The 27645-nt window shown below is 42.4% G+C and overlaps 1 protein-coding gene across 5 annotated transcripts in view; it reads left to right on the top strand.

Annotated features, from left to right (window-relative positions):
• The window catches only part of LOC134355512 (copine-8-like), a 674862-nt gene that overhangs the window by 599365 nt on the left and 47852 nt on the right, over window positions 1-27645 (top strand). The gene's annotated exons all lie outside the window — the stretch shown is intronic.

Below are 27645 nucleotides of genomic sequence, written 5' to 3'. Positions count from 1 at the left end.
TGGTAGAGGCAGAAACATTGGGGATTTTTAAGAGGTGTTTCAATAGGCACATGAATGTGAGGAAAATGGAAGGATATAGATATAGTTTAGGCCAGAGAGATTAGTTTAGTTAGCTATTTAATTAGTTCGTCACGATATTGTGGTCTGAAGGACCTGTTCCTTTGATGTACTGTCTTATGTTCTATGTTCTTATATGCAACTGCAAAATGTATCCCAGTATACTTTTATTAGAGCTGAATGTAAACTTTTCACTAATTTTGTAAGTCTAAAATTAGGTTCATAAAAACTAGCTTTATTACTGTAGCAGCACAGCACATTACAAACATGTCAACACATAAATTAAAGAAACAAACTAACAAATTATACTTGCATGTCAAAACTTGACAGCATTAGTACATGGAAATATAATTAGAGGTAGATTTGGGTTTTCAGATCGGTTGAATCTCCTTCAACATCTAAGAACGTGTAGACACTAGGGAACCTTCTTCAAGGTTGCTGTTATGTGCTGGACCCAGGATAACAACACTTACATTTATATAGCAACTCAAAGTGACCCACCCCAGGACCTTTAAGAATCAAGAGCCATATAAGGAGATATTAGAGATGATGACCAAAGCTTGGTTAAATCAGTAGGCTTTAAAGAGTTTTTTTTAAGGAATAAAGAGTGGTTGTGAATGAAGAAATTTACAGATGGTATTTCCAAAGCTTAGTAGATGAAGGCTGGAGGGTACAGTTGATAGTGTTGCAATTAAATTCAGGAATAACTAAGTGGACTAAATCAATCACAGTTTATGCTTAAATTGACACGGGGCCACTGCATTACGAACTTAAGTCAATATTTTACAATTTCAATTGCAATTGCCATAGACAGGTCAATATAATTTGTGAAAGGCCCTAAGTATTCTTTTCTATTAATTTCACAGTGTATGTTAAAGTATAACTCATGTTGCCATGTTTAAGAAACTGAATGTCTGCTGATATTCCTAGCGGTAACACGGTGTTCACTGTAAACATGGGTGAAAGCATTCCTTATTAAAGGATGAGGTTTGCCTGCCTGCGGCTGGAATTTCATCATTCAGCCAGAAAACTCACGATGGCTCACAGCAAATGTCGGTTCATATAATGGAAGCATGAACATACCAGAGGTAGTTTTGTTGTGCTCCGACCGCAAAATAATTCTGGCTGTGCAATGTCCAATGTTAAATCAGCACTTAAACTGGAATGCACATAGCCAGTGTAATTGAGGCTAGCAGACTCCCTCAGCATGAAGTCCTATTCCTTTCTGACATTTACCATTATCACTCTGTTTATCAGCCTGTAGCTTAATGCCTTGGCTCAGCTTTTTTGTTTGTTACTTATTCCTTCTATGGACAAGCCAGTCAAATGTAAAGGAATTAGAAGTCTTAGCTCCTCTGTTGTTGACTGCCTTTTAGTACTTTGTACCAATAATTTTGGATTTTATCCATGATAATACCGTATATGGGGAAAAACAGTTATTTCAGTGCAGGTTGATGTCATATATGGAAACCCACTATCTTGTTTAGGAGTCGGCAAGTTAAATTATAAACGCAAGAGATTCTGCAGGTGCTAGAAATCCAGAGTTCTGACAAACTGTTTAATCCTCTCTATAGATGTTGCCTGACCTGCTGAGTTCCTCCAGCATTTTGTGTATTGCAGAATTCAACTTATTTTATGAAGTCCATGCAGTTTGGATTTCTGTTAGCAAAATGAGAAGTGCATGTTATTTGCTTTTGTTGACCACAAGATATTGGTGTCACTTGCCAGACCAACTATTGTTATCGCATTTATAATCCTCCTTGAACTGTGTAGTTTGCAAAGCTATCTCAGACGGTGACTCATAATTGACCACCTAGTCCATCCCAGTGTGGGACTCGAGTCAAACAGATTGGGGCATGATGGCAGATTTCCTTAAAATGTATCAGAGAAGCAGGTGGTCTATTTTCTTCTTGGCAACCATTTCTGGTAGTTGTTTTGTATTCCAGACTTTATTGAATTTAAATTCCTGAGTTGCTGCCATGGGATTCTGGTTTTAGCTCTGTGTACACATACGGATTAATTACTTGTATTGAGAAAACAGGTAAAGCTTGTCAAAGTTGGTTTAGGCTTACTTAAGGATATTAAAATGTACTGTTGATATTTATCCAGCTGGAGAAATACAAACAAGGGGATAGATATGAGTGTTTTCTAGTAATTGACCATATATAAGCAATTTTTCCTCTAGGACAACTCCTTTAGATATTTAAAACCAACTGGTTTTGACAATAGAATGGAATAGAACTGCATTGTCATTGCTCAGGACAATGGGATTGCAGTTCTACTCCTGTCCATGCAAAACAGTTATTTACAATACATGCAGTATGGCTCAACTTTTAAAAATTCCCATATTTACATGCAACAAGTGACTTTGATAATCCATAACACTCAAAGGCCATTGGCAAGCTGGGGTGTAGCATTATTCAGTTTCCACAACAGCCCTCGGGAAGAAACTGTTTTTCAGTTTTGCTGTCTTGGCTAAGATGTTTCTGAATCTCCTACCAGATAGCAGGTGATTGAACAGACATTATCTGGGATGCTCTTTAATGATGTTACAAGCATGTCCTGATCTGTCCTGGGACCCCTAATCTTTGTGATTTTTATAAATGACGTGGATGAAGAGGCGGATGGATGGGTGAGTAAGTTTGTGGATGACACAAAGATTGGAGGAGTTGTGGATGGAGCTATAGGTTGCCGAAGGTTGCAAGAGGATATAGACAGGATGCAGAGTTGGGCAGAAAAGTGGCAGATGAAGTTCAATCCAGATAAGTGTGAGGTGATGCACTTTGGAAGGACAAACCAGAAGGCTGAGTACAGGGTTAATGGTCGGTTACTTAAGAGTGGGGATGAACAGAGGGACTTTGAGGTTCAAATCCAGTCATCCCACAATTTCCCTGCACAGATTGATAGGTTAGTTAAGAAGGTATATGGGATGCTAGGCTTCATTAATAGGGGGATTGAGTTCAAGAGTAGAGAGGTCATGTTGCAACTCTACAAATCTCTGGTGAGACCACACTTAGAGTATTGTAAAACGCAAACAACAGGAATTCTGCAGATGCTGGAAATTCAAGCAACACGCATAAAAGTTGCTGGTGAACGCAGCAGGCCAGGCAGCATCTCTAGGAAGAGGTGCAGTCGACGTTTCAGACCGAGACCCTTCGTCAGGACTAACTGAAGGAAGAGTGAGTAAGGGATTTGAAAGTTGGAGGGGGAGGGGGAGATCCAAAATGATAGGAGAAGACGGGGGGGGGGGGAACTGAAGGAAGAGTGAGTAAGGGATTTGAAAGTTGGAGGGGGAGGGGGAGATCCAAAATGATAGGAGAAGACGGGGGGGGGGGGGAACTGAAGGAAGAGTGAGTAAGGGATTTGAAAGTTGGAGGGGGAGGGGGAGATCCAAAATGATAGGAGAAGACAGGAGGGGGAGGGATAGAGCCAAGAGCTGGACAGGTGATAGGCAAAAGGGGATACGAGAGGATCATGGGACAGGAGGTCTGGGAAGAAAGACAAGGGCGGGGGGGTGACCCAGAGGATGGGCAAGAGGTATATTCAGAGGGACAGAGGGAGAAAAAAGAGAGTGAGAGAAAGAATGTGTGCATAAAAATGAGTAACAGATGGGGTACGAGGGGGAGGTGGGGCCTTAGCGGAAGTTAGAGAAGTCGATGTTCATGCCATCAGGTTGGAGGCTACCCAGACGGAATATAAGGTGTTGTTCCTCCAACCTGAGTGTGGCTTCATCTTTACAGTAGAGGAGGCCGTGGATAGACATGTCAGAATGGGAATGGGATGTGGAATTAAAATGTGTGGCCACTGGGAGATCCTGCTTTCTCTGGCAGACAGAGCGTAGATGTTCAGCAAAGCGGTCTCCCAGTCTGCGTCAGGTCTCGCCAATATATAAAAGGCCACATCGGGAACACCGGACGCAGTATATCACCCCAGTCGACTCACAGGTGAAGTGATGCCTCACCTGGAAGGACTGTTTGGGGCCCTGAATGGTGGTAAGGGAGGAAGTGTAAGGGCATCTGTAGCACTTGTTCCGCTTACACAGATAAGTGCCAGGAGGGAGATCAGTGGGGAGGGATGGGGGGGACGAATGGACAAGGGAGTTGCGTAGGAAGCGATCCCTGCGGAATGCAGAGAGAGGTGGGGAGGGAAAGATGTGAGTAAGGGATTTGAGAGGGGGAGGGGGAGATCCAAAATGATAGGAGAAGACAGGAGGGGGGGGGGAACTGAAGGAAGAGTGAGTAAGGGATTTGAAAGTTGGAGGGGGAGGTCTCAGGGAAGCTGGGCCTTCAGAGCTAATGGACCACATGCTGTCTCTCCAGGGAAATCACCATCCTTGTTTCATTCTTAAAGAACTTTTCCTGCAGCAAGTGCCTGATCAAGTTCTCATAGCCCTCGCTAATGCACCCGTGAAGGATTACAGGGAGCTTGCTAAAATGGCTGATAGTTTACACTCAGCCAGGCAGTTGTGTATCATTCCTCCTCCTTTCCCTACCTCAATAAGCCTGGTCAGCACGCCCCACCCCGACATAAGGATGCCACAGCTGCGAAACAAATGACGCTGGGCCTGTGTTTTTACCAGGTCCACTTTGGTATGAATGCTAGGAGGTGCTGACCAATTTGCAGCTTTGAGAGTGCCAGCACATCAGGACATCAGAGGTCTATGAACACCATGGGTTCCAGCTGCAAGGGTTGTCTACTGTTTTTCAGTTTTGCTGTCTTGGCTCTATCCCTCCCCCTCCTGTCTTCTCCTATCATTTTGGATCTCCCCCTCCCCCTCCAACTTTCAAATCCCTTACTCACTCTTCCTTCAGTTCCCCTCCCCCCCTTGTCTTCTCCTATCATTTTGGATCTCCCCCTCCCCCTCCAACCTTCAAATCCCTTACTCACTCTTCCTTCAGTTAGTCCTGACGAAGGGTCTCGGCCTGAAACGTCGACTGCACCTCTTCCTAGAGATGCTGCCTGGCCTGCTGCATTCACCAGCAACTTTTATGCATGTTGTTAGAGTATTGTGTTCAGTTCTGGTCACCTCATTATAGGAATGATGTGGAAGCTATGGAGAAGGTGCAGAGAAGATTTACCAGGATGTTGCCTGGATTGGAAAACAAGTCTTATGAGGCAAGGTTAGTAAAGCTGGGACTTTTCTCTTTGGACCATAGAAGATTGAGAGGGGACATGATAAAGGTCTACAAGATTATTAGAAGCATAGATAGGGTACCTGTTTCCCAGGGCATGAATAGCAAACACCAGAGGGCATATTTACAAAGTTAAGGGAGGGAAGTTTAGGGGAAACATCAGGGGTAAGTTTTTTACACAGAGGGTTGTGGGTGCCTGGAATGACTTGCCAGGGATGGTGGTTGAGTCTAAAACATTAGAGGTATTTTGGAGCCTCTTGGACAGGCACATGGATGAAAGAAAAATAGAGGGTTACGGGGTAGTGTAGGTTTAGTACTTCTTTTTAAAGGAATATATGGGTTGGCACAACATCGAGGGCTGAAGGGCCTGTACTGTGCTGTAGTATTCTAACGTCTAGTGTCATGCTGTAGGCATCAAGATTTGTATTTTGTCTCCAGGTCTGGTAGCTGAGTCCCAATGATGTGCTGAGCTGCCCTAATTACCTGTTGGAGTGTTTTGTCATCTGTCTTGCTGCTGCTAGAGTACCTGGTCTGATTTACAGAAGCATTCCCGATTTCTCCGACTCTATTGAAAAGTAATTGTTTATTTCAAAACAAGAGATTCTGCAGATGCAGGACATCTGGAGTAACACAGACAACATGCTGGAGGATGGTATGTCAACTGTTTATTCCCCTCCATGCTCCTCCCCTCCAGGAGGCTCACAACCTCGTTGTGGTTTGGAGGCTTGCGTGCCTCAGTGGCCCAGAGTAGTATGTTGGCTGGCGTCAGGGCCTTGTCTTTTGGTTCTTGGTAGGGTCACCCATGCCAAACAGGTCAAAGGGTAGAGTACAGACTGAAAATGGTCCACCAGTCCTCCAGGTTCCTGCGTTCAGCTTGGGGCTAACAACCCTGACTGGTAAAACAAAATTGCGATGGAAACAGCAAAGAAGAATCCTTCTACATCTGACTGCGATGGTATTCCTGAGTCTCCACCCAGGATTTGCATGACTGACAGCAGTGAAAACCAAGAGGAAGCTGCTGACGTGATAGGGGAGCCCTGTACACTGCCAGAGACGGAGAACCTTCATTGCTGCCCAAAATGCCGGCAGTAGAATGGGCAGTAAGTCAGTCTGCTGCCTGACCTGATGAGCTCTTCCAGTATTTTATGTGTTTTATTTCTAAACTCTCATTATGTTGGAGCTCTCTGTGGGATTGTGGGAGTAATGTCTGCAAGAGATATATTAAACTATGTCCTCCTCTGTACTCTCATGGGCATTAAAGATTGCTGGGCATTATTTTGAAGAAACTTGTGAGTTTCAGAGTGGTGTTGTGGCTAATGTTTATCCTCTAATGTATTATTAAAGCAGATTACCTGGTGCTTATTATGGTTCTGTTGTGGGATTTTGCTGTGTGCTCATCTGTTTCCTACATTACCAGGATTACTATGTTCAAAAGGGACCTTTTACTGTCAAGCACTTTAAAATGTCCTGCAATTATAAAAATGTAAATGCCAGTCCTGAGTACAAAGAATTTCCACTCACTTGTTCCCTTCTCTTTACTGAAAGTTGGTTGGTTGTTAGGTAGCTGATGTATTGAGGCAAGCAGAAGATTTCTGAAATGGCTGCAAAGTGTAATTCTCAATGGCAGGAGGCAGAGTATTTCAAATCTCCTCCCTCATGGATGCACATGATGATTTTGTGCTCTAACTTCAGAATTAACTGGTCACTTTTTCAGCTCATTCAAAGGAAAGCATTAAATGCTGATGGTTAGAGTGTGCCCTCTTGCAGCCATTTTCCCACGGGCCATCATAAGGGGGGCCTCAGGGCATGTTGGTGTTCATCATTGCGGACAAAAACAAATGCAGCTAAATGTACGTCAACAGAAACCCAAGAGTGCCGTATGCCATGATGGGAGATAAGATTAGATGCAAAGGAATTGGATTTACTGAGGAGGCTGTTGAGAGGCCAATCAGGCTGTCATGGTGTCAGGAATAAAATCACCTGGCACTCATAACAGCTGCACATATACCAAATCAGCTGCAGACAAATTCAGATCCGCTTTTGGAGCTGTTTGGAGCCCCAGCAAGACACACAGGGGATGATTATCCCAGCACTCATCTGTCAGCAAAGCCTTCAGAGCAGCCTTTAAGGAGCGGTGAAACCACTCATATAGGCCACTGGACTGCGGGAGATATACCATGGTGTGATTTAGCTTAACACGGTGGTTCGGGGCCATCACAGCTCAGAGGTCTGATATGAATTGGGGACAGTGGTCGGAGGAAATATCAGATGGTGTGCCAAACTGAGCAACCCAGGTGCTGATGAACACCCGAGCCACATCTGCAGCCATCATGGACGCTGAAGGCACGACATCTGGCCACCTGGTGGTATGGACCACCAGGATATGGAGGTGTATGAAACCACAGAGTGGGTGAAGGACCAACCAGGTTCACATTGACATGGTCAAACTGTTGCTCAGGGACTTCAAAAAGGTGCCAATGGTGCCTGAACATGACAGTTAATTTTTTTCCCACTAGCACTCCACACAGGCTGCAGACCGATCATACATGTCCTTTCTGAGGATGTGCCACACCAACTTTACTGCAATCAGCCAGTTTCTATGAGGCCTTCCAGCCCGGATGTGAAAGGCCATCTGTGGCGTCAAAAACAGTCCGCCTCCAATTAGCGGTCACTGTGGGGTGAGGGCGACTGGTTGAGACATCGCACAGGAGAGAAACCCCAGCTTCCCTGAATTTAACGTCAGCCAACCACAATCCCGTAACTGCTGTTCAGTAAGCCTGGACCTCTGGGTCAGTAGCTTGGTCAGTTCCCATGTCAGCAATCAGCCACAGCACTATTTTTCCCTTTGATATGTTGTACATCTGCTGTGAACTCGGATGTGTAGGCCAGGTGGTGTTGCTGCCATGCAGACCAAGGGTCCGATATTTTGTCCATTGTATGCACGAGGGGTTTGTGGTCAATGAACTCTTCTGGAAGAAACCAAAAATGGAGGACAGCCAGATAGAGACTGAGATGCTCCTGGTCACTTGTGCTGTACTTCCTTTCAGGAGGATGGAGCTGCCAGCTGAAGAAGGCGAGTGACTGCCACATACTTCGATCGAACTGTTCATGCACAGCAGCACAGTCTGAAGCATCATCAGTAATGGCTATATGGTGTGCCAGTAGGGTTGCATTGGAAAGTGCTTCTTTTATATCATTAAATGCCCTGGTCATTTCCGCTGACCAAGCACCTGATTAGGATCGTTGCCTTTAAGCGCACTATACAAGGGAATCATAAGTTCAGCAAAAGCCTGGAATGAAGTGGTGATAGAAATTTACCATGCCTAAAAACTCCTGTAGTTTTTTAGTAGTGTGGGGCGGTGGGAAATTCATAATACCAGCTACTTTTGATGGGTGAAAGTCGATGGTGATGCTAAACATCACCCATCATGTTCTGTAAGTCTGGATCCTACTGCCATTGGTGGCCTCCAGCAAGGTTTTGTCACTCTCTGTCTTCTCATCAATAGACAATGCTGGCAGCAACCTCACTTGAGTACCAGTATCACTGAAGAATTGTCGCCCTGAAAGGGTGTCCCTAATGAACAGTAGACAACCCTTGCAGCTGGAACCCATGGTGTTCATAGACCTCTGATGTCCTGATGTGCTGGCACTCTCAAAGCTGCAAATTGGTCAGCACCTCCTAGCATTCATACCAAAGTGGACCTGGTAAAAACACAGGCCCAGCGTCATTTGTTTCGCAGCTGTGGCATCCTTATGTCGGGGTGGGGTGTGCTGACCAGGCTTATTGAGGTAGGGAAAGGAGGAGGAATGATACACAACTGCCTGGCTGAGTGTAAACTATCAGCCATTTTAGCAAGCTCCCTGTAATCCTTCACGGGTGCATTAGCGAGGGCTATGAGAACTTGATCAGGCACTTGCTGCAGGAAAAGTTCTTTAAGAATGAAACAAGGATGGTGATTTCCCTGGAGAGACAGCATGTGGTCCATTAGCTCTGAAGGCCCAGCTTCCCTGAGACCAGGTAAGGAGAGCAACTGTTTTGCACGCTTAGACCCTGAAAGCCCAAAAGTCTGTAGAAGGTGAGTTAACAGCGATCGGAATTTATTGTGTTAAGGCAAGTGTTCAAGTAGACTCACAGACGTGGAATTGCTGAGCAATGCTACCACATAGAAATATTTGGTGTTGGCGGCAGTGATTTCTCACAGCACAAACTGGGCCTCGGCTTGTACAAGCCAAGCAATGGTATTTTGCTCCCAAAACTCCAGCAGTTTCAAAGTGACTGTATTGGCCAACATGTTCAATAACTGTGGAATCATCCTAGAGCATCGGGGTTACCAGTGTAGGTTTTCACAAATAAAAGCGGCAGAGAAGTTTTATATTTAAAAAAGACTGTAACAACTCATTTACTATATTCCAAACATTATACACAAAGCACAGAAAAAAGACTTTACATAATTACATCATCACATCAGAACCATCCTTTTAAAGTGAAGCCCAACTCAATGTCAATGGCTTTGAATTATGTAGGTTTCCACCAATTACATTACCCTACACCAAGATACAGTGAAAAGATTATGTTGTATACTGTTCCTACAGATCAAATCATTACACAGTAATGAAAAAACAATAACAATGCAGAATAAAGTGCAAAAGCTATCAAAACATCTCAGTGCCAGTGAACAATTAAGTGGAAGATCATAATGAGGTAGACTGTGAGGCCAAGAATCCATCTTATCAAACAAGAATTCAGGAGTCTGATAAGAGTGGGATAGAAGCTGTCCTTGAGCCTGGTGGTACATACTTGCAGGCTTTTGCATCTTCTACCCAGTGGGAGAGGGGAGGAGAGTGAATGTCCGGTGTGGTGTGGTCTTTGATTATGCTGGCTGCTCTACTGAGTGAGTGAGATGTAAATACAGAGTCCATAGCAGGGAGATTAGCTTCTGGGATGTACTAATTATGTCCACAACCCTGCAGATTTTTGAGGTCACATACAGCGCATTTCTAAGCAAATAACAGTTTTGTGAACTGTTGTTAAGTGTCCTTTAGTTGAGGCATTTCATACATACACTCAGTAGCCACTTTTTTAGGTACATTTTTTATGCAAATATCTAATCAGCCAATCATGTAGCAATAACTCAATGCATAAAAGCATGCAGACATGGTCAAGAGGTTGTTGTTCAGTTGAGACATCAGGCTGGTGAAGAAATGTGATCTAAGTGACTGCGGAGTGATTATTGTTGCTGGACTGGGTGGTTTGAGTATCTCAGAAACCAATGATCTCCTGGGGTTTTCAGGCACAGTATTCTCTAGCATTTACAGGTAAAGAGGCAAAAAAAAAACACATCCGGTAAGCAGCAGTTCTGTAGGCAAAAACACCTTGTAATGAGAGAGGTCAGAGGAGAATGGCCAGAATGGTTCACTCTGTCAGGAAGGTGACAGTAAATCACATAACTCATGTGTTACAATAGTGGTGTGCAGAAGAGCATCTCTGGGTCCACAACACGTGGGACCTTGAAGAAGATGGGCAACAGCAGCAGAAGGCCATGAACATACACTCAGTGGCTACTTTATTAAGTACAGGAGCTACCTAATAAAGTAGCCACTGAGTGTACATGCTCACTCCAGTTCCTCTTGAAGCTGCTGAGTGTAAACTATTTTAGCCTCAAGTCCAGCTCCCTGCTTAAAGTTTATTGATGTGGAAGTAGTGATTTGTTATTTAATGCTCAGTTCAGCTAGATCGCTAGTGCAGAATTAATTTCTTTATAGAAATTCTTTCTTTGCTTTGGGGGAATAGGTTTTTGTTGCTGCTTTGGATTACCTTTTGACTGGATGGGAAAAGATGTAAGGGCGACATTTAGATTGCTCTGCTTAAGTGACTTTTCAAAATAAAACAGAAGTAGTTGTTTTGAATGATGTCCACTACGGCAGCCTAACACAAACAGAAGCTGCTTTTCTGATACCTTGAATGATTGTTTTTGTCCATTCCTTGACAATTTGCCCATTGAGCCTTAAGCGCACATGATTTTGAGTATTTGTTTCTATCATGCTTCAAGCTGTTTGTCAATATCTCACTCGCCAGCTTCTGAGTTTATTTTTCTGTATCCCTTAACTAAAAATGTCAATTTTGCATTGATAAAATCAGGTATGATTAAATGTGTGTTTAAATTACTTACATCACCTTTGGTATAAAAAAAGGATAAGGAAATGAATTATTGTAAAATAGCAGCTGAATCTGATTGTCAGTCAAGAAATATTAACTTGGAGGAGCAGCACCTTATATTCTGTCTGGGTAGCCTCCAAACTGAAGGCATGAATATCAATTTCTCTATCTTCCAGTAATTTCTCTCCCTTTCCCTTCTCTTTTCTCATTTACCACTTTGGTTCCTCTCTTACACCGTCTCTTCTCCTCACCCCTCCTTTCACCTCCTGGTGCTCCTCCTCCTTCACTTTCTCTCATGGTCCACCCTCCTCTCCCACCAATTTCCTTTTCTCCCTCGTCACCATCCAGCTCTCACTTCATACCCCTCCCCCACCCACCCATCTTCCCCCTCATCTGGTTTCACCCATCACCTACCAGCTTGAATTTCTTCCCCTCCCTCCACTATCTTCTTCGGGCTTTCCCGCCCCCCCACTTCCAGAGTCAGTGAAGGGTCTGAGCCCGAAACATCTACTGTTTATACAGAAGGTGCTACCTGACCTGCTGAACTCCCCTTTATAGATGCTGCCTGACCTACTGAATTCCTCCAACATTTTGTGTATGCTGGACTATTCCAGATTAAAATACAGTGAAACGCAGTTAATCATCTTTACATCAATTTCCTTCCAGTACTAGATGGAAAATGCATTGGCATTCCATTTGTTGGCCTCCAAAATTGAACCTGGGAATTGTGATGCAGGTGTCTTTGTGCTGCTTACTCATTGAAATTATTCTGGTACCCAGCCAATACCAACTGCAGGCTTCATTGGTTACATCTGTTGTCATAAAACTTAATTTCATATACCTACCGCCAGTTAAAGACAGCTTGTATCACTTCAAGCTGATCACCTTCTCCTGAAGAGAAGGTGAACTGTAATTGGATCAGGTGCCGGTGGATGTTCTGAACCTGAACCTGGCCAAGAAAATAGTAATCAAGCACACAGCATGGAAGAAGAGAGAGAGGCAGAGAGAGCAAGCTCCATATCAGACAGTGCACAGGGAGACCTTACTGGAGACTAATGTTTGGGAAAACCGAGCTGTCGTACAAGGTGAGATTGGGTTGACTAGGGCCGTGTTCCCTGGAGTTTAGAAAAATGTGAGGGATCACATTGAAATGTACAAAATCCTGATATAAATAGACAAAGTGAATGTGTGGGGAGCAGGGATATGAACAAGAGATAACAGTATCAGGAGATGGGGGAAGGATACTATTTGCAGAAGTTTATTCTCTCAGAGGTTGGTGAAGACCAAGTCACAGAATATATTTAAGAAGGAGATGGATCAATTTCTGGATGAAAGTGGTATAGGAAGAGAGCATTGAGATATAGAGGATTGTACATGAATATTTTGAATGGAATAGAACTGAAGCTTCAGCTCCAAATGCTGGGGCTTCTTTGTTTCTAGGAGCTGGAAAGTTAGGGATTTTATTTGTTTCTTTATTTATTGGGGTGCAACGTGGAACAGAACCTTCCAACCCTTTGCTGCCCAGCAATCCCCTTATTTAATCCTTTTCTAAGCAGATGACAATGTGCAGATTAACTTACCAACTGGTAGGATTTTGGACTGTGAGAGGAAACCGGAGCACCCGAAGGAAACCCACGCGGTCACGGGGAGAACGTACAAACCCCTTACAGGTAGCGACGGGAATTGAACCCAGGTCGCCTGTACTGTAAAGCATTGTGCTAACCACTGTGCTACCGTGTCCCAATAATGATTGTGAAACTTACCAGGCAAATGCTCAGAAGTGTTTCTAGGGGAGCTCTCTGAAGGAGCACAAGGATAAACAAAGACAAATTGATAATGGGCATGATACTAATATGCAAGGATAATTAATTGGTGTTGACATGTAAGATGATGTGATTTCAATTGATTTGGAGTAATTTTATGCAGGCTTTAATTTTTGTATTGTGGCCAAACAGATATTAAGATCCACGCACAAAAGTGCTGGAGACCATCACTATGGAATAAATATTCAGCCGGTCTGTTGAGAAGAGTCTTCAAGCCAAAACATACTGTTTATTCCCCTCCACAGATACTGCCTGACTTGCTGAGTTCCTCAAGCACTCTGCTGTATTTCTCAAGATATCTGCAGAATCTCATGAGTATAGGATGTTACGATGATTGACAGAGGGGATGCTAAGGGAATGGACTATAAATAAATGGGTGTTGTGGGTCATGATCACTGGAATTACAAATGAATGAGATCTGCCTACAGTGGCTTGTGTCTCCTTTCCTATTCATCACCCCACCTCCCTGATGCTCTTCAGAGGAAAGCTGGATGAGTGGTGGCAAGGATTCTGGCAAGATGATGGATGATGTAGCAGAATGTCAAGAAACTTAAAATCTACAAGTGGCAGGAAGTCCAAAGTTGTCATTTGCTTGCATTCCACTGAACAAACACTGGTTACACTGCATTCTCATACCAATGTTTTCAGGAATGCCAGACTTGGCAACTAGTAAAGCAAGATGAACGTGGCCCTCAATACCTTACAAGCTTCCCAAAAAAAAAAGTAAGAGATCAACATCAAATCACTGGAGTTCCAGTGAGGTGATGCTTGTAACACCGTGTTTCGGTTGTCAGCTCTGGACAGGGACTTTTTCCCTTTCGAAGTCACTTATACTTAATGATCAAACAGGTTATAGCAATAGAAGTCGAGAGCAAGAGGTACATCCATTCTCAGATCTGTACTCAGTTGGCTAATCACCTGCACAAATGACATGCTAATACAGGTGTCCCCTAGATTTATTAATTCTCTAAATGTTGCTATAGCACAGTTGACACTTTATTCTTTATTTCCTCATTTTACCAGGTAGGGGAGGGTAGATTGGAGGAGGGTAGGAGGATTGGATCAGAGAGGATGTGGCAGAGAGAGCACTTAGGACAGATGGGCTTAAAGGGGATGGTGATGAGGGTGGAGGAGGAGGTTGCAAGCAGAGGCTGGTGATCCAGAGTATGGAGGAACTGAGAGTGGGAGGGATGGAGAAGAGCTAGTTGAGGGGGCTGAGGATTCCCACAAGATCAGCAGAGAAAATAGATGACAAGAGGTGTGTGTGTGTGAAAGAAAGAGAGAGAGATATTGAGATTTCTAGCAGGCATCATGGGAGCAAAGGTGGGTCTCCAACTGCTGGAGAGCAGATGTGTTGTATAAGGGTACTTTGACCTATAAAGGGGGTAATGTTCTGTGGTCAAAAAAGCATTTCAGAAGAGTTGGAGAGAAAGAAGATCTCCTTTCTTCTTCTTCTTCTTCTTCTTCTTTGAGTTTTTACAGCAGTTGGCATCCACATTGTTGCATTACTGCCATCTTCAGGATTTATTGTCCTCCATTGTCCATTCACTTTAAAGCCGTCTTTCCAGTCCTGTTGCCTTTAAGTAACTAAACAACCATTTCCTCCCCGATCACTCTCCCTACATTCCAATAAACCTTTAACACTGTTCTCTACCAGTCCTATTTTGCGTAATTGTTGTAACATTTGTTGCCTTTCCTGTGCAAATTTCCGGCATGAAATAAGGATATGCTCTACTGTTTCAGTTTCCTGACATAGATCGCAAAAACCTGTTGGATGCTTATTTATGATGGCCAAAGTGCCGTTAAGGTTGCTGTGCCCAATTCTCAGTCTACTTATAATTACCTGCTCCTTCCGCTTTACTCCCCTACTTCTTCCCATATCTACTCTGTTCTGAATTGAATGTAAATGTCTTCCTTTTATTGCTCTATCCTAATGCTGCTGCTACTGTTGATTTATCCTTCTCCACACTATGCTCTTCCCCTCTGATTTTGATAGTTTAATATTGACCTCTACAGATCCTTTTTTAGTTGCTGCTTTTGCCAGCTTATCTGCGGTCTCATTTCCCATAATACCTGAATGTGCTGGAACCCACATGAATGCGATATTTTTGCCTTGTCTAGCCAGTCTTGAATTTGCAAACAGGATTTCATAAAGCAGATCCTGGTGATCTCTAGCTGTACCCGCCTTAATGCTTGCAAGGGCCATTACAGAATCGCTACATATCATAAAATTATTACAATCAACCTGCTCACTCCATTCTAGTGCTAACAATATGGCAAACATTTCAACTACATACACACTCAAACAATCAGGTGTTCTCTTGCTAATTTCCACTCGATAACTTGGTACAGCAATTGCAGACCCTGTTGCACCTGTTTCTGGATCCTTTGATCCATCAGTAAAAATCTGTACGCCTTTATATTTACATTCCCTGTAACTATGATATTCACCCTTATGCTTAGTCTTATTTTAATAATTCATTGTTTACTTGGGCTGCCATGGCAATGTGACCATGATCACCCATGTCATAGAGCACAGCACATAATAGTGATGATGATGGTAACAGAATGGTTAGCACATCACTTTATATCACTTCTGCTGCCTGGAACAGCCGGATTTCTGTGGCCGTGTGGGTTTCCTCTGGGTGCTCTGGTTTCCTCCCACACTCCAAAGATGTACTTTTAGGATTAGTGAGTTGTAAGTATGCTATGTTGGAGCCAGAAGCATGGCCACAATTGTGGGCTGCCCAGTACAATACTTGCTGATTTGATTTGATCCAAAAGATGCATTTCAGTGTATCTTTCAATGTAACAAAATAAAGCTAATCTTTAATAACATATGTTATTATTTCTGATTATTTTACTGGTATGTTTTATATGTTCAGGTATCCTTGATTGAAGCTCTTGAGGTGCGGAACGCAACCAAAATGTTGACATTGAAACTAATGGGAAATACTTCCTTGAGCAAATTTTGTTTAAAGCAATGTTTTCCTAAACATAAATCCTTCATACATCCGGAGGTACCTGGATTCCATGTCTGTATTCCTTAATGAGGAATGGTCATTTGAGGGAATTATATGGACACCTGCCTCTAGCAGACAGCCTTCACACATGTCAGTACCTTCTAACATTGCAATTTTCTATGATTTCTGGCCAGGAACTGATGGAATTGAAGTTAAATGAAGCCCTGGATTTAAAATAACTTGGACTTCATTTCTGGATGATTGAGTTAATTCATAACTTACTTGCAGTAAAATTAACCCATCTTAAAGCTAGCCCGAGTTATATTTGTTGTTCCTTTTTTTGAAGAGACGGTAGGAATAATCCTTCATGTAGGGCTCCAAGGTATTATGTTGGATAATTATTAAAGAATGACACTCAACACAGTTTGGTGGTACAAACAAATACCTTTATAGTGAGATCTGTAAAATAGTTTGAATTGAAATTTTAAGTTGAAATTTAGATCAGAGTGATGATTAAAAAAAAAATTCCAGATGTCTTTAATTATTTAATTCTGTCTGACAGAGGTCCTCCACTTCAGTACAGAGAAATCATTAATCTGCAGCCCAGATATCTATGTTAATCATGTGGAAAGGAGCACTCTACCATTTGATTATCACACTATAATTACCAGTGTTGTGGTGAGAGAATCTCCCTCAGACTGTCTGTGCTTTAGATTAAACTGAAGTGCCTTTATTTCACTCGATCTTGCACTTGCTAATGGGAGAAGGTGATGCACATATTCTCCCCAGCTGTACAGAGCAAGGCAACTTTAAACATAATCATAGCTAAGATGCAGATGTTCTCCTATCAGCAGTGAGCCAATCAGATGTAAATTAGCACAGAATCAGTCATTATTGACAACAATTGTGGACAGTATCTCCATCTAGGCCTGTAGATTGAGGACTGAAGATGTATCCTGCCATGAATGCACCAAAACCAAACTAACAGTCTCTATTTCTGTTTTTCTCACAAAGGCACCTCAGTGATCGCTTCTATATTTGCTGAAAACACAAGATGTTTTGTACCACTCTATCCTATTATTGCTATGAGACTAATTCCCATCATTTCCCTTGTTTTTTTTTAATTGCACTCTGCGGCATAGAACAGTCATTGAAGTCTTCTGATTGGTCTGTGAGAAAGGTTACATTATTTGTCCTCTACCGATTTCTACTTGTCATATTACTTATTTACCTGTTTACTCTCCAAGGCTGACTGCTAATTAACTAAAAAGGACAAGCACATGCTTAAACTGCCTTTATTCATAGAGAAATTCATCCTTGATGCTAGTCTTCCTCATTCATACAAAAAAAAATTGAATCACCCCTCTACAGTAGTGTTGTGTACCATGCTGAGAGTGGTATTCAATGACTACATTATATTGATTTCTAGTGATGACTGGCCAAGTTCATCAAGTTCACACCATAAGGCCATTTGGCCCATCGTGTCAGCTCCTGCGATAGTAGTTGGTTTGCTGACTGCAAAGTTCTAAATTCAAACAAAGACTTTAAGCCTCATCCGATATAAATATCTATGGGTACCCTCTCTAAAAGGAGGTTATACAGTAATTATCCAATGTTGAAAAACTGGTTCACTTCCTTATTTATCTTCCATAGCAAGTTTAGCTACCAATTCCCACTATTTGAGCAGAGGGTCCTCTTGCCCTACCAAGGAGGAGATACTTCCAGTTAACAAAGTAATTTAAATACAGTTCATTTAATTTTAGTGATGCACGGTCTTAAAAGACATTTAAAACTCATAGAAGATTTTCTATCTTTTAAAAGACTTGCAAATTATAAACCATTTCTAAAACACAAAGGATTGGATGGTACGATAGCGTACTGATTAGCACTACCCTGTACAGTACAGGCGACCTGGGTTCAGTTCCCTCCACTGCCTGTATCTGCGTGAGTTTCCTCCAGGTGCTCTTGTTTCCTCCAGGTCCTCCCGCAAAACAAAGATGTACCAGTCGATAGATTAATCGGCTATTGTAAATTGTCCCGTAATTAGGATAGGGTTAAAATTGGGGGATTGCTGGGCAACGCAGCTCAAAGGGTCAGAAGGGTCTTTTCCATGCTGTATTTCAATAAATAAAATAAAGATTTCCAAAGCACAGGTACAATTCTTATAAGCTCAAAGATATAGCCATGAACCACAGGCAAACCAGTCAGCCATTGCAGTAATCGAAATAGAGGAATGGATTCTAATTCACACTGTGTTTCTGTCATTCTTCTTGATGTTTCTGGACCATTCCTAAAAAGCCTGGACTGCTCTCTAAATTTATACTGTCTTTCGGCCACTTGGGTGGCTTCACACATACGTAATATTTTTTCAGATACCTTTCACGCAAGTGGTCTGAGAACTGAAGAGAGAGATCCCTGGTATCCACAATTAATTAATTCTGTGAATCTAACACCTTGAATATGTAAACCTTCCAACAATGAACAGCTATTTAAAGGCTAAATATTAATATCAATTTCCTTGAAATTAACCCTCAGCCAGCATTATCTAGTTTGAAACAAGCCCAATTAACATACCCCATTGTCTTTTACTGCAACTCTTCAGCCCAGGTGCTGACGCTCTATAGACAGTGCTTATTTGCAAAGCTGTCTTTTTAACTTCAATCTGATTACTGCTTGCCATTTACATTAAGAACTGAAGACTGGCTCCTGTCTATGTCCAGAAGCTAAACAACGAATATTGGTTGGAGGTTTGACAAAATTCAAGGCACCCTGATCCAAGACAGTGGATATCCACAACACTCCACCATTCCATCATGGCTAATATATTATTCCTCTGAACCCCATACTCTTGCCTTCTCCCTGCAATCTTTTATGTCCTTACTATTCAAGAACTTATTGATCTCCACTTTAAACCCAATGAGTTAGCCTCAGTGAGATCCTACTCCCTCATTTTCTAAACTCCAGCATGGACAGGCCCTAACCCTTCAAACATTCCTCCCCTTTCATTCCCAGGATCATTCTCATGAACATTCCCTGAACTCCCTCCAATGCCAGCACACCCTTTCTTAGTTAACCTGCTCACAAAACTCCAACTGTGGTCTGATCAATGCCTTATAAAAACTCTGTGTTACATTTGGATAGCACAGATCTTATTGTCCCGTCTCTGAATCGGATTCCCCACCATATTTGCTAATCTCCACAGTTGGCAAAGCAGTACTGATAGTATCTTCTTTAATCACATGGTAGCAACAAAAGAATTAATACCAGCATCCAGTAAAAGAGCAAGAATGCCTTTTAGATGAACTATTGAGGATTATCCATGTGATTTACTATTTATATGCCCTGTTACTAACAGACATATTGATACCCATGAGATTACTGAAGTATTCACAGAGGCCAAAAATTCTATTTATGAAGTACTTTTCTCTCCAATGCATGGGTAACAATTCCTTTGATGTTTCTTAAGCGAGAGCATGATATGACTGGGTGTTCACAAAGTGCCAGTCTAGGTTCACTGTCGATCTCCAATATGGAATATGACTTCTTGATGTAATACCAGATGGCATCAGAGATCCCATATATTAAAATAAATGGCATCATCGAAAGTAGCAAGAAAGAACTTGCATTGAAGAGGATTGTTGCTCACCAAGATGCTATTGGTAAACTCCACAGTTCTGAGAGCCCTATCACCTTGTTTATATAAAAAAAGTAGCAGAAATTTAGTGTAATATGTGTTCTACTTGACCTGCTTATCTTCCATATATCTTGGGAATAGCTTATTAATGTAGGAATGGATTAACTTTAATCTTTTTGCTTATTGTTCCCTTGGGAAAAGATTTCTTTCATTCCCTGTTCTACGAATTAAGTAACCCCCAAAGATTTTTTCCTTAATCTTCTGCTGACACATTACTTTGAAGAGTTTGACTCCCTCCCTTTAATAAGGTGCATTAACAAAATAAAAAGCCACCAAAGGATGATTAGCTTTATTCATTTTACCTTCATGAAACAGAGCCCTAGCAGTTGAACCTCAAATAGTGTTTGTTACTGAATTTGAATCTGCAGACATAGATTCATTTTTGAAAATAGAGCATTATACCCATTATACAAAAAGGTCCAAAACAGCATTACACCAGCTTCTTTACACAGCCAGGAAGTAAAATGAGCCTCTAACTTGTCTTCGTTATCTTCCTGAGGCTATTGGGCCTCTCTAGTGGAAAATACAGAAGTTACTGCTAATACAAAGTGTTGAAGGTAATGAATTGGAATGCTTCAAGGAAAAATGTGCATGTCATGTTGAAATCCTTTCAAATCATTTTTAAATGTCATTCTGATCAGACGATGCCTAGCGGACAAAGCTTTAGCTTAAAAGCTGCAATTTTTCAATATCACACCCGTGGTTCAAATGGGGTCCTGAATTTTTAAGTTGACGTTTTGGCACTGTGGATGTAGAGAGTGTTAAATTTGCCTCAAACTCTCTTTCCCCTTCACCAAGTGTTGTCATGAGGCATAGTGAATGATGTCACTGAGAAAGGCAGATTTCAAAACTTCAAGTTCAAAGTGCAAAGTAAATTTATTATCAAATTACATACATATGTCACCATATGCAACCCTGAAATTCATTTTCTTGTGAGTATACTCAATAAAGCTGTAATGGAATAATGACTATAACAGAACCAATTAAAGACCACTAGGGCATTCAACCAGTGTGCAAAAGACAACAAACCATGCAAATACAAAAAGACAAAAATAATAATAATAAATAAACAAGCAATGAGGTATCGAGAACATGAGATGAAGAGTCCTTGAAAGTGAGCCCATAGGTTGCAGGGACATTTCTGTGATGGGACAAGTGAAGTTAGGTGAAATTATCCCCTTTGGTTCAAGAGCCTGATGGTTGAGGGGTAATAACTGTTCCTGGACTTGATGGTGTGAGTCCTGAGACTTTCGTACCGTCTTCCAGATGACAGCAGTGAGAAGTGAGCACATCCTGGTTGATGGGGCCCTTGATGATGGATGCTGCTTTCCTGCAACAATGTTTTGTGTATGTGTGCTCAATAGTGGGGAGGGCTTTACCGATGATGGACTGGGCCGTATCCAGTACTTTTTGTAAGATTTTCTGTTCGAGGGCATTGGTGTTTCCATGCCAGGCTGTGATGCAGTCAGTCGATATACTCTCCACTACACATCTATAGAAACTTGTTGAAGTTTTAGATGTCATGCCGAATCTTCCCAAACTCCTATCACTGTGTGGCTCACTGTGGCAGGCAGGTAGCCCTGTCTGTGCTCATGTGGTGACCCTTGCTTTTGAAGAATGTTGGTGATATCATAGGATGGTATTGTGGCTCTGCGTTTATGGATTGGACTATTCCATTTATGGACCGTACACTTGTTCAGACTTACGGTTTTTATACTCTGTTTTTTATCACCTGTTCCTCTTCTGTTTTGTTGTGCGAGGGGAGAGTGTTTAGGGATTGATGTTCTGTTTGTTTCTTTGAGCAGGGGAGGGGTTGTTTTTTCGGGATGTTCCTGTTCTACTTCTGTGCGGGGGGGGGGGTGGTTTGGGGGAATTCATGATCGGGATGCTGTTCTTTTTTGTGCAGAGTGGGGGCTGGGTTTGATGATCCTCTCTGAACGACTTTCATGTACTTTCGTCACTTCATGGCTATCCGGAGAGACAAATTTCAGAGCTACATGTGGATACATGTTTTGACAATAAATGAAGATTTGAACTTTTGGACCTTTTGAAGTAGAGGCATTTGCCATGCTTTCTTCGTGCTGGGCCCAGGACAGGTCCTCAAAAATAATAACACCGAGTAATTTAAAGTTGCTGAGCCTCTCCATCTCTGATCCCCTAATGAAAACTGGCTCATGGATCTCTGGTTTCCTTCTTCTGAAGTCAATAATCAGCTCCTTGGTCTTGGTGACATTGTTATGGCCCCACCCAGCCAGATTTTCAATCTCCTTCCTAAACTCTGTTTTATCACCACCTTTGATTTGGCCTATGATAGTGGTGTCATTAGCAAATTTGAATATGGTATTGTAGCTGTGCTTAGCCATACAGTTATGAGTTTAAAGCAAGTAGAGTGGGGTTAAGCAGACAGACTTGTGGTGCACGTGTTCTAATGGATACTGTGGAGGAGATATTGTTGCCAATCCAAACTGACTGGTGTTTGCGAGTGAGCAAACTGAAGATCAAATTGCACAAGGAGGTACTGAGGCCAAGGTCTTAAAGCTTATTGATTACTTTTGAAGGGATAATGGTATCGAATGTTGAGGTGCAGTCAATAAAGAGCATCCTGATGTATGCATCTTAGCTGTCCAGATGTTCCAGGGTTGAGTGAAGAGTCATTGAGATAGCATCTGCTGTGGACATGTTGCTCCAGTCTGCAAATTAGAATGGAACCGAGTCACTTCTCAAGCTGGAATTGATAGGTTTCATCACCAAGCTCTCGAAACACTTCACTGTGGATGTAAGTGCTGCTGAATGATAGTCGTTGAGGCAAGTTACCATGTTCTTCTTAGGCACTGGTATAATCGAAGCCAGCTTAAAGCAGGTGAGTACCTCAGACTGCCAAATCAAGAAGTTAAAGATCTCCATGAACACTCTAGCCATTTGATCAGCACAGGTTTTCAGTCCCTGGCCAGGTACGCTGTCTGGGCCGAATGGTTTTTGTGCGTCATCCTCCTGAAGGCTGCTTGCATGTTTGCTTCAGAGACTGAAATCACAGGATGATCGGGACCTGCACAAGTTTGTGTTGTTTTCTTCATGTTTTGACGGTCAAAGTGAGCTTAGAAGGCATTGAGTTAATCTAGAACTGAAGCTCTGTTGTCGCCTATGTCGCTTGAGTGAACTTTATCAGGGGTGATAATACTTAAGCCCTGCCACAACTGTTGAGCATCATTCATTGATTCAAGTTTAGTCCAGATTTGCCACTTTGCCCTTGAAATGGCTTTCCAGAGATCTTGCCTGAAACTTTTGTAACTTTCTTGGTCTCCAGACTTGAATGTGTCTAGCCTGGCCCTCAGCAGATTGCAGATCTCATGGTTCATCCAGGGCTTCTGGTTGGAAAAGATTCTGAATGATTTTGTGATGACACACTCATCTACAACTATTTTAATAAGGTTCGTGACAACCATGGTGTATTCATTCAGATCCACAGATGAGTTCTTGAACATGGCTCAGCTCACCAACTCGAAGTAATCCTGTAGCCACTCCTCTGCCTCTCACAGCCACCTCTTTGTTGTCCTAATCTCTGGAGCTTTGCTCTTTAGCCTCTGCCTGTATGCAGGTAGGACAGTCAAATCATCTTTTTCAAAATGCTATCTGGGCATATAACAGTAGGCATTCCATATCTTAGTTGGTCTAGTGTATTGGGACCTCTGGTCCTCCAGGTTATAAGCTGATGGTATTTGATCAGGATTTTCTTTAAATAAGCCCAATTATGATTTGAAATACATCACGATGGACTGTTCCTTGTTGGAGATGGCATCAGACGGTATTTCAAATGCTTGATTATAGTCGACCACTGGTGCTATGTAAACTGCAGTCGGGATTATGGAGGAGGACTCATAAGTAAATGGAATAGATAGAATTTGACCATTAGTTGTTCAAGGTCAGGGGAAAACGAGTTTGATAATACCGCCACATTGAAGCACTGCCGAGAGTTTATCATGAACTCACACCTGCACCTTTTGCCTTTTCCAAATCAGCAGTTCGGTCCATTCAGTAAATCCAGAAGCTTTGCAGTTTGACTGATGTATCTGGCATGCTAGGAGAAGGCCATGTCTCACTCAGACACAGAACACAACAATCTCTCATTTCCCTCCGATACAGCAATCTTGCACTCAGGTCCTTAATTTTATTCTTTGTCAGCTGTACATTTGCCAGTTAGGTGCTGCGTAGATGGGGCCCCCATCCCTCTGTGTTTCAGCCTGGCATGGAGCTCCCCCGTCTTGTCTGGCTTCTGGCCATGGTAATGAGCTTTTATCCACTTGAAGGTGAGGTACCTGCTTAGTCTGTCAAGTCCTTCAGAAGATCATGTAATCTGTAGATCATTAAGTTGATTTAAAAGTACATTGCTTACAGGGGAATTTTATGCTGCAGGTTGCAGTGAGAATAGTTCAAAAGAGGTATACTTAGAAGTACTGTACATAGCCCACAGAACGTCGCCATGGCTGACCAGCGCCATCTTGCCACATTTCTGTGGTTATACGAGAGGAAGGATCCAATACATTGACTGTCAGCCCTAAATGCTGTTCTACAAGCTTGCGAGACTAAGTACACCTCCAAAGCCATATTTAAGTTTACTGACGACATTACTATCATTGGCCAAATCAAATGCGGTGATAAATCAACAGATAGGAGGGAGACCGAGTGGAGCCACAATAGTAATAACCTCTCACTCATTGTCAGCAAGACCAAGGAGCTAATTATTGACTTCAGGAGGAGGAAACTGGAGGTCCGCGAGTCCTCATTGGAGGATCAGAGGTGGAGAGGGTCAGCAACTTTAAATTCCTCAGTATTATCATTTCAGAGTAACTATCCTAGGTCCAGCATATAAATGTCATTATGAAGAAAGCATGGCAGGGTCTCTTCTTTAGAGTTTTGCAAAGATTCAGCATGACATCTAAAACTTTGATAAACTTCTATAGATGTGTGGTGGAGCTGTATGTTGACTGTTTGCATCGCAGCCTAGTATGGAAACACCATTGCTCTTGAATGGAAAATTCTTCAAGAACCAGTGAGTACAGCCAAATCCATCATCGGTAAAGGCCTCCCACCACTGAGCAAATCTACACACTGTTGCAGGAAACTTAACTTCCATCATCGAGGACCACTACCGTCCAGGCGACGCTCCCTTCTTGCTACTACAATCAAGAAGAAGGAACAGGACCCTCAGGACTCACACCACCATGTTCAGGAACAGTTATCACCCCTCAACCATCAGGCTCTTGACCTAGAGGGGTTAACTTCAATCACCCATCAGTGAACTGTTTTCAAAACTTATGTACTCACTTTCAAGGACTCTTATCTCATGTTAGAGCATAGAACATAGAAATCTACAGCACATTACAGACCCTTCAGCCCACAATGTTGTGCCAACCTTATAACCTTCTCTAGTAACTGCCTAGAATTTCCCTACTGCAATATCCTCTATCTTTCAAAGCTCCATGTACCTACCTAAGAGTCTCTTAAAAGACCCCATTGGAAAAGCCTCTACCACCTTCACTGGCAGTGCATTCCACACACCCACCACTCTCTGTGTGAAAAATTTACCTCTGACATCCTCTTTGTACCTGCTTCCAAGCATCTTAAAACTATGGCCCCCTCATGTTGGCCATTTCAACCCTGGGAAAAAGCCTCTGGTATCCACACAATCAGTGCCTCTCATTATCTCAGCGAGGAGAAAAGGCCAAGTTCACGCAACCTATTCTCATAAGGCACGCTCTCCAATCCAGGCAGCATCCTTGTAAATCTCCTCTGCACTCTCTCTATAGCATCCATGTTCTTGATATTTATTGTTTTTTTTTCCTTTGTATTTGCACAATTTGTTGTCTTTTGCACATTGGTTTTATGTCCATCTTGTTGAGCATGGTCTTTCATTGATTCTATCGTGTTTCCTGGAATTATTGTGATTGCCCACAAGAAATCTCGTGGTTCCATATGGTGACATATATGTACTTTGATAACAATTTACTTAGAACTTTGATCTGATATTGTTTCACTGATCCTCGCAATGAACTTGGAAGATCTTGCAAAGGTAACATTGGTGGTATCGTTCCAGTGTCTTGAGTTGCCTGCAATTGGAAGTCATTCTTGAAAACATTTAGGTGAGCAGAGATCATTGAGGAGATTGAGAGCGTGTGATGTGTTGCCAATGTACATAGGTGGAAAGGAACTGAACCAAAGGGGTAAAATGGAGTCAAGGTATGCAAACACAAGTTCAGAGGGGCAGGGGCAAGCGGAAACAATGGGCCCTACCCAGACAGTTAGGATTGTGGATATTTGGTTAGGAGAGAGAAACAAACAGTGCGGGGTAGGGGAACTATCAATGTGGTGGCTCTGGATGGGAGATCTCTAGTGTGGAAGAGTTTGGTGATGTTGTCAGAGACAATGTGCTGATGATCCTGAGTGGGGTCTTTTTAAAGAGGTAAGTAAAAGGGTCTAAGAGCTGCCGCCTGGCCTCAGCAAGGTAGAGGTCTGGCACACTGGAACAGCATGCTCTTTGTCTGTGGGTTTGTGGGTAAGATTGGGGTTAGTGTGGAGAGAGTGGAGGGCGGTGTTTTCAGAGGGGGTAAGGTTCAAAGTGGAAGGAGGAGCGCTGAAGTTGAGCCGGTTGATATCTCCGGCAGTTAGTGATGTAAATATTCTGAACAGGCAGAGAACCAGAGCAGGATGTCCAAGAGGAAGGGGAGGGTTGGAGTCAGGAGAAAGAGGTCATCAGTGTGAGGTGTGGAATTCTTGCCAAAGAAGTGGACTCAGAGAGAGCTGATGGAAGAAGAGTTCAGCACCGAGGCAAGTGCGGAACTCACTGAGGTGTAGGCAAAGAGGGACAAAAAGTAAGGCCCTTGCTGACTACAGAACATTCCGCCTCAGGGAGGGGAATGATGGGGGTTGGGGGAATGGAAATCCCAGGGATTAGAGCTGGGATCAGAGGGAGGAAGAGAATTGGTGGTGTCACAGGAGAAGGGAGGGTTGGGGTTTTGGGGAACATCGAGTGAGAGGAAGATATAATTAGAGTTTACAGTATGTACTGCATTTAGCAAGTGTTTCATAGATGTTCCATTTTATATTTAGTAGCCCCGGAAGGTGATATGGGTATCATGAAGCAGAGCATATTGAAGGATATACAATATGAAGAGAATGGGAAGACAATTTAAGGTTTGATTGTTGAAGCTCAGGATGCAGGAGGCTGAAGTCAAATGCATTAAGCTAAAAAAAAAGATATGTTAGCAACAAATTTCGATGATTTGGGAGATGAAGAATGGATTTTGACTTTGTTGCAGTAAAAGAAGGAGACTAGTGAAAGTCGCAGATATTGGACAGTTCAGGAATTGGCCTCCTTGAACTAAGGTTTAGTTATTGTTTACAAAACATCGGTCTCAGGAGGAGGATGATGAGAACTTTGAAACGATAATGACTGAAGATGGCAGAGGGTTGTGTAATGTTTACTGTGAGTTGGCCAGTGGTTAAAAAGCAGAAATTTCCCTAGCCCAGGGATGAATAAGTCATTGAGATTTTTTACTGTTGGGGAGTGGCTGAAATAGAGAAATATGCTAATTTATTGTTGATCTTCTTTTGACGGACACCTTGCTTGTCCGAGATAAATGAGATAGCAACATAACAAAGGAAAATAATAGAGATGTAAAAGAAATGCGAAGGTTAAGGCATAGCAATATTAAGCAAAATGTAACTTTGAGATGACCTTATAAAAATTCAAAATCATTGGGGGATTGATTGTGTTGCTTCATATGAACTAAATATGCTAACAAAGGCATAAATGAACAATTGT

The sequence above is a fragment of the Mobula hypostoma genome, chromosome 13 (genome assembly GCF_963921235.1).
Source record: "Mobula hypostoma chromosome 13, sMobHyp1.1, whole genome shotgun sequence".
NCBI lineage: Eukaryota > Metazoa > Chordata > Chondrichthyes > Myliobatiformes > Myliobatidae > Mobula > Mobula hypostoma.
The sequence above is the reverse complement of the archived record's forward strand: the minus strand, read 5'-3'. Positions and strand labels throughout refer to the sequence as shown.